Source organism: Silene latifolia, chromosome 10 (assembly GCF_048544455.1).
Source record: "Silene latifolia isolate original U9 population chromosome 10, ASM4854445v1, whole genome shotgun sequence".
Lineage (NCBI taxonomy): Eukaryota > Viridiplantae > Streptophyta > Magnoliopsida > Caryophyllales > Caryophyllaceae > Silene > Silene latifolia.
In genome coordinates, this window is record NC_133535.1 from 98,691,635 (window position 1) to 98,699,823 (window position 8,189).

At 38.9% G+C, this 8,189-nt stretch overlaps 1 non-coding gene across 1 annotated transcript; it reads right to left on the reverse strand.

Annotated features, from left to right (window-relative positions):
- Positions 1–7,306: 7,306 nt before the first annotated feature.
- On the reverse strand, positions 7,307–7,413 carry LOC141609749 (small nucleolar RNA R71). Its single transcript, XR_012527663.1, has one exon. It is a non-coding gene; the product is annotated as a small nucleolar RNA R71 (small nucleolar RNA).
- Between the last annotated feature and the right edge of the window lie 776 nt (positions 7,414–8,189).

Genomic DNA, 8,189 nt, shown 5'->3' on the forward strand with positions numbered 1-8,189 from the left:
CCTTGATGGTCAGGTTCATTTTCAGTACTACCAAAACTTTTCTCCAAATTAGCTACTTGAGTGTTCAAGTCATCGATAGCAACTTGCAACTTTGAGAATATGTTGTTGATGGAGACGGAGAGCATCAGTATATCGTTTTGTAGTCCATCTTAATTAATTGCACGAATTTTCTTATCGTCGGGAGGGATGAGATGAGAGCAGTCTAGGGAAGATTCCTGACTGCGTCCAATGGTGTTTTCTGGAGGGTTGTTTTTGTTGTTGGCAAGTAGTCGGCTTTCAAGAAGCTTTACCCTTTGCTCAATATCAGAAGAGGGAAGATTCTCGGTTATCATTTTGTCCTCAACTTGGGAGAGACGAGTGCTCAAGTTTTCCACGGTAGCCAGGAGTCGAAGTACCATGTTGTTGGTTTCGGCAGAAGTCATGGCGGATGAAGGTTGATCAGCTTCTTGAGTTTCTTCTTGACGATCGACGGCACCCAAGGGATTTCTATTTGACATAACGATAGGCGTTACAACTTGTCTTGGCAAGAGATTGCACAAACAGAGGCAAGTACGACACATATATACAAAAGGCAATTTTGTCGTGAAGACGCGACGGTGTGACTACGTTATGAGTTCATTAAAGATCGTTGATGACCTCTTGTGTTTGAACTCTTGGTGCACGACTTTGAATTTAGACTCGAATGTCAACTTTGGCATAGTGATGCCTAGACAGACGACTTCTAACGAGATTTGGAGGTTTGTTGGTGGCGTGACGCCGTTGGACAAGACATGTACACAAACCTGACCCTTGACCCGTAATGTAGGGGAAAGATAGGTTTAATACCCGAGAGGTTTTGACTCTTCTAACGCCACCGAAGCTGTCTCGACAATTAGGCGACACGACCTAGACTAGAAGGTAGGTACTAACTTCGGCGGAGATTCAACGTTATCTAGACGACTTGACTTGAAATCGACTGGACTTTAATCGACTCGAGGCTGAATCAGAAATGTGGACTGAAGTTTTCGAAAATAGAAATTTTCAAAAAGATTCATTTGTCGTTCTATGGACGGCTTCCGAAGAGTAGGGATCTCTGAAAGTCGATCAGTTGACGAGTTGTCTTAAGTTTGTTTTCAAAAGACGGTTTGAGTTTGAGTTTGTGGCGGCTCTGAAAATAATGTATTGTTTCCGAAGACGGTTTTTGAAATTCCGAATTACGGATTTGAAAATCGAGAATTGAAGAATTTGGAATTGTCATCACAATGGCCATGAAAACGGTTAAATTTGTTTTCAAATAATTTGAAATTGGGTTGAAAATTTGAAAACGGTTAAATCTGTTTTCAAAGATTTGATTTTGATTTGAAATTTGAAAACGGTTAAATTTGTCTTCAAAGATTTGATTTCGAATTGAAATTTGAAAACGGTTAAATTTGTTTTCAAAGGTTTGTTTTGAAATTTGAAAACGGTTAAATTTGTTTTCAACGGGTTTGAAGTTGGATTTGAAATTTGAAAACGGTTAGATTTGTTTTTAAAGATTTGAAATTGAATTTGAAATTTGAAAACGGTTAAATTTGTTTTCAAATGATTTGAAATTGGATCTGAAATCTGAAAATGGTTAAATTTGTTTTCAAAGATTTGATTTTTAAATTGAAATTTGAAAACGGTTAAATTTGTTTTCAAACGATTTGAAATTGGAAATTATGAGGATTGAGTTCGTCATTACGACGAGTTATAAACCGTTTTAACCTTTGAAAGACGATATGCAAATCAAAAATTGTGAGAATTGAAATCGTCATTACGACGGCTTAGTAAAGCCAAATTTGATTTCGGAAACGAGATTTGAAATTTGGAAAGTCGCACGGGTTGAAATCGTCATTATGACGGTTTGAAAAACGTTTTTGTTTGAAGCTTGATTTCGAATTTTGAAAATTCGAGGTTAAAATTCGTCATTACGACGGCGTAAAAGGGTGCTTTGAGAATGCAACAGATCGGCGAGGGACCGGGGTTTGAAACGGCCATTATGACGACGTAAAAGGGTATTTTGAAACGGTTTGTAAAAACCGAGGTTTGAAATCATTATTACAACGGCATGAAAAGGTGTATTTGGAATGGTTATAAAAACCGGGTTTTGAAATAGCCATTATAACTGCGCAAAAAGGTGCTTTGAAACGGTTCTAAAAACTGGGTTTGAAAATTGTCATTACGACGGCCTAAAAAGGTTTGCAACGGTCGGCGAAAGTCCAAGGTTTGAAACGGCCATTATAACGGCGTGAAATATGTTTTTGAAACGGTTGTAGAAAACCGGTTTTGAAAGTCGTCATTAGGACGGCATAAAAAGGGTTTGCAACGGTCGGCGAAAGACGAGGTTTGAAACGGCCATTATAACGTCGCAAAAAGATGTTTTTGAAAGTTTGAAATGACACGGAAGGACTTATGATCATATAACACATAAGCACTCACAATTCATTAAATTATGCATGATGCTGACACGGGTTTTGGCTTAAAAGGTTGGGTAACACACCAAGCAATCAAACCCCGATTTTCGAGAGGGATACCAATCCAAACAAAATGTGTAAGGAGGGTGCCCTAGCCTCGTGCTCGAAGGTGATGAAAGCTCTTTGACGAAACAGAAATGTGTAACATCAACGGTATGCTTGACTCAATCGGGATTCGAAACGCGGGGATGAGAAAACTCACGCCGACGGGACGAGCCAATTGGTCGATAAAGGTTAGGTTATGAGCCCGGACAAGGAACCCGACTTATGACCGTAATATCAATTAATGCACCTCTAAGGATCACAAAGACACAAGTGTCCTAGTTTTCCCCAGCGGAGTCACCAATATGTGGACATGGGCCACAAGACGGTCTGCGGGCGAGAGCCGTCTACCGGTCCGTAGTCACGGGGCACTTGTACGCCAAGCCAATCTATGGACATGCAGCGGTCTGAAAGCCACGCTCGGTGGCGTAGAAATATTCTTTCGACCGGGTCGCTTTAGATCGGTCGGTTTGGTCTCGGCAAAGGTCTCGAAACGATTAGAGATGTTCGGAGTCGCCACCAAGCATTTGTGGGATGCTTGGAACCCGTTCGAAATCTACTTTATACCTCGGTCAAACGAAGCACAAAGCAGTGTTTGACATAGGTACTAAAGATAAGGAATCGTCCCCCTTTTAGCATTCTATGCCTAAAATGACTCTCGTACGCCCTGGATAAGGCCATCCACTATCCAAAGGATCTGAGTAAGAGGTAAGGGTACGTATTGGGAAGCCCTTTAATCGGACACTCAATCCCGCCAGCGTTAGCGGCCTCTACTGATCGATCGTGGTTGTTTAAGTACAAAAGTTGATAAAACGGAATAAATGCATGAATTCAAATCCAAAAGTTTAAGCTAACATGTGAGAATTTCTTAAGTCGGTTTGTTAATCCAAATATCAAGTAATTGATGTCAAAGTTGGATTTAGATTGATTTGCACGTGAATACGAAAATTAAACATCCATTTACCAAATTCGGGTCATGATGCTTAACACGATTCATTTATTCGAAAAAGGGTGTCAAATGACAAAGTGTAAAAACATAAGCTTGTCAATCTGATCCGTCATATATTCGGATTAACCGTAATCGGGATCGTCCTAGACAAATGCTAAAACGAAAAAAAACAGTGCGAGGCAGCCCCATTGGGGCGCGCACCTATTGGCGAGGGGAGGACTCTGCTCTGGTTTTGAAATATGAGAACAGGGGCTCCCTTGGGGCGCGAGCCATGAGCCGACCCAAGGGGCATCTCCTGGTTGTTAAAAAGGTTGTTTAAAACCGTTTTTTGTGATTAATGATTTGCAAGTATGATTTGTATGACTCGGAATAATTACTATTATGTTAGTAATATTCGTTGTCGGATTTGCATGTTTGAAAAGCATAGTTTACAAATAAAAATGTAAAATGTTTGATTTGAACTAATTATGTTAAGTTCATTGCTTTGTAATTAGTCAAGTTAATCATCATACTCGGATTAAACCGACATGGTATAAAGAACCAAGGATGATTATGAATTATGACTAATATATTTACAAAGGCAAACAAATGAGAAAAATGCTAAGTAAAATAAAAGGGGTTTAAAATACCCTTTATTTGCAATTAACCAATAATATCATCGAGTCACGGAATAAACCGTCATGGTATAAAGAACAAAGGATGATTTTTGTAATGGTCAAAATATGTTTGTCATAAAAATGAATGAAAATGGTAAATAAAAGAAAAGAATTTCCTTTAAAATGTAATTAACCAATTAATATCACCGAGTCACGGATTAAACCGTCATGGTATATGGAACCAAGGGTGATTATAATTTATGGCTAAAAAGTTTGTCATAAAAATGATTTGAAACATTTGAAATGGTAAAACCGATTGCAAATAAGAAATGAAATAAAGAGGAAAGACGAGAACAAACACGTTTGAGTCTGACCCGAGAACCCACAAGAGGCGCGAGCCTCTTTGCATAGCAAAGGGCTTCTGTCTCGGGCCAAAACTCGGTTTTTGCTCATCTAACCTATATTTGAATCGTGTTATGCATTGTTCATGCTCATAAACTCATAAAAACAGTAAAGACATGAAATAAATGAGTTGTTTACACCCTCAAACTTACGTGTATTGATGTTTGCGACGTAGACGACTTTAGAGACGGTTTTCTCGTAGCGACTATTTACGATCAAAGAAGTTTAAAAGAGTGCCTTAAAAACGGATTTTGTTTTGAAAATATGTTAATTAAAACATGTTGTTTGATGAATTGAGTTGGTAAAATGGGTCGGTCGAATGCACGGCGACGGTACCAAACAAAATGTGTAAGGCTTGTGTTTACGATCGGTAGGTCGTAAACACGTGTTGATTCTGTGACTTAGGAAGTCGGGTCTAGAAGTTTAAGAGAGAAAAGAGGGAGCGGACACTCGCGTGAGGATTATGGTGTGTGATGGTGGGTATTTGTAGAGAAATGTGGGGTGGTAGGTCGGTTGAGTTTGCTTAGAGGCTAAGCAGACACCCTAAAGAGGCGCGAGCTACCTTGTGATACAAATGGGTGTATTGTCCCTTTTAGAAATTTGGATTTTGCATTTGTTCTAACCAATGTTTTTTGGGTTATGATTTGTGGTCTTTGACGTTTGCTTAGCCGTGTAAGCTTCCTCTTGGGTGATATTTGGGGTAGGTATTTTGTGTCTTTGACTCGGGTTTGACCCGTGTGAGTCGGGATTTGAATTTCGAGTCGGTTTTTGGCTCGGTGTCGGTTTTGACTCTAATTAGGGTCATTTTAATGAAAATGACATGATAAAGACATTCATGGCATTATTTTCGACATTGGAGATTTGGTTTGACTCGGGTTGACTCAGGTTGACTCGAGTTGCGGGTTTCTGAGTCGGTTTTGGGTCTGAAGACAGTTTTAACTCTAAATAGTGTTATTTTAATGCTAATGAAGTTAGAAAACTTTTGAAATCACTTTTCATATCTGAGTGGTGCATTAAGCTGTCTCATATATAGCCAATCCACGCACGCATATCAAAAACACGTTATAGTCCGATCATCATCGGGTGGTTTTTGGAAGGTGCAGATACTGGTTATCTACAAGTGGTAATACATTTCTCAAGATTAATCACATATTAATCTTTCTTTAATTTCTCAATTGTTCTCTCTTTTATTTGGGTAATTAGAAGATTATTTGGGTTTATTTGGAGGATTGACAACCTTCTATCAATCATCAAGTACTTCTATTATTCTTTGCTTTATTATTTGGATCATCTCCATAGGTATAATTCCTTTTTTATCCTTGCTTAATTATTGTTAATCACATCATTTATTTATCATGTTTTGCTTTGTTAATATGATTGACAACCTTATTATCATGTTAAACTTTATCATGAGTGAGTAGTTCTTTAGCTACGGTTAATGGGGAATTAGGGGAAACAAACATGGGGATTGATCTATGCTTAATCTAATATCTTCTCATAATTAATTTGCTTGCTTGTTGTGATTTCAACCTATACACATGTTATGTTTGATGAAATGCTAGACTATGAAACCTTGCATTTTTTGACCATCCCTTATCTTTTCAATGAGGCTTGTAAGACATAAACCAACTCGAGCCTCATTAGTCCATGCATAGAGTTGAATAGGAGGAGACTAAGTCGACTTGTAGGTGTTGTACAGTCTAGACGACTCGGCTTCGGGACCTAAATCTTCCTAGGTATTGTAAGATATACACTAACTCGATCCCATCACAACAATAAGTGCTTGCATCTAATTGAGAGCATGTTTTTATGATCTACTCCCATGAATCCCCTATGAACCCATGACACCCTAGTGCTTTTAATCAATTATTTACAAACCTCTTTAATTGGTTTACCTTGTGTCCATTAATTTACTTTCATTTTGTTGATTAGTTTAGATTACATCTCACCTCAACCCAAATTGTGACATCCTAAGACATAGGTACTCGCAATTGAAAATCATACATCAATACCCGTCCCTTGCGATCCGACCTTTACTTTCCTCTTTACTAAGAATAGTTTGTGAAGTTATAAATATTGTTTTGGTTGGTAGCTTTCACGACGAGTCTGAACCCACACCAAAAATGGCGCCGTTGCCGGGGACGGTGTTCAATTGATTTGATTTTTGTTAATTGTTTTTAGTTGTGCCTTTCTTTACCTTGGGGTAGTCAATCTCCTCAAGGTTGTTCTAATTGTTTTCGAGTTGTTTGATATTTTGCATGACTAGGAGATCACAAGGTAATTTATTACCTTTTGATTTCGAGATTGAAAGGACCTTAACCAACAATAGAAGAGTTGCTAGAGGTACTTCATGAGTTGTAGGTATTGGTGAGATTGTGGACATTCAACCAAATAACATTGAGTTTGTCAACCCTTTTGCAAGAGAAGGTGAGGATAACCCAATTCAAAACCAACCACAAAACCAACCGACAATGCCTAAATTTTCATCACATTCCGTACCAACCGAGGCGAACCTACCAAATGGTACTACTACACCACCACATTTAACCGGTAGTTTTATTGCCAAATCCGCATTCATACAACTAGTTGAGAGAACTTAATTTGGAGGGATGCCTAGTGAAGACCCTCATTCACATAGGGAGACTATTTGTGACTATTGTGATGCGATTTCTCAAACCGGAGTTACTCAAGACAAAATCCGATGGGTATTGTTTCCTTTTTCTTTGATCGGTACCGCAAAGCAATGGTTGAAAAGCCTAGACTAGGCTACCCTTGGTATTGATTCATGGAAGAAGCTAGCACTTGCCCTCTACAAGAAATTCTATCCTCCGAAAAAGACTAATATGTTGAGAGCCCAAATCACCGGGTTCAAGCAAAGGGATGAAGAATCATTGTATGAAGCATGGGAGAGATTTAAGGACACTTGTCGTTCTTGTCCACACCATGGGCTTAGTGAGTGGTTCCTTGTGCAACAATTTTGGAACGGTCTATATGAAGATTCCCGCAATATTCTCAATATGGGATCCAATGGGATGTTTACCGAAGATGATGACAATCAAACATGGGCCAATATCGAAGAGATGGCGGTTCATAATTCCCAATATACAAGGCCTCGAAAGTCCACTAGAGGAGGAAGGCATGAGGTAGATTCCATCACACAATTGGGTGCTCAACTAAGTGTTCATATCGACGCCATCAATTTGAAGTTTGAGAAGGCCATGTCTAAGCTTGATGAAGCTTCCAAATCACCCAAACAACATGACAATGCTATGGTGGCATCATCCTCAATTCCAAGTGGAGTATGTGAAAGTTGTGGAACCTCGGGACATGAGCAAAGTGTATGCAGGGGAACAAATGAACAAGTGAATGCTTTGTAAGCATACAAGAGTGGCACCCCTTATTCCAACTACTATAATAAGAATACCAAATTCCGTTCAAATCATTCATACAAAAACAAAAATGTCCAAAACCCCCAACCAACATACACCCAACCTCCAATGAGAAATGAAGCTCAAAGACCCTTTTTTAACCAAAGCCAAGGTTATCAAAATCAACCTTCCTACAACCAATCCAATGACCAAGGCTTTGATGTTCAAAAAGCGGTCCTCCAAATGCAAAAGAACCAACAAGAATTCTTCATCTAAATGCAAAAAGATAGTCATGCCAAAGAAATCACCATCAACAACATACTTGCCCACACCAAAATGCTAGAGACCCAAATGACTC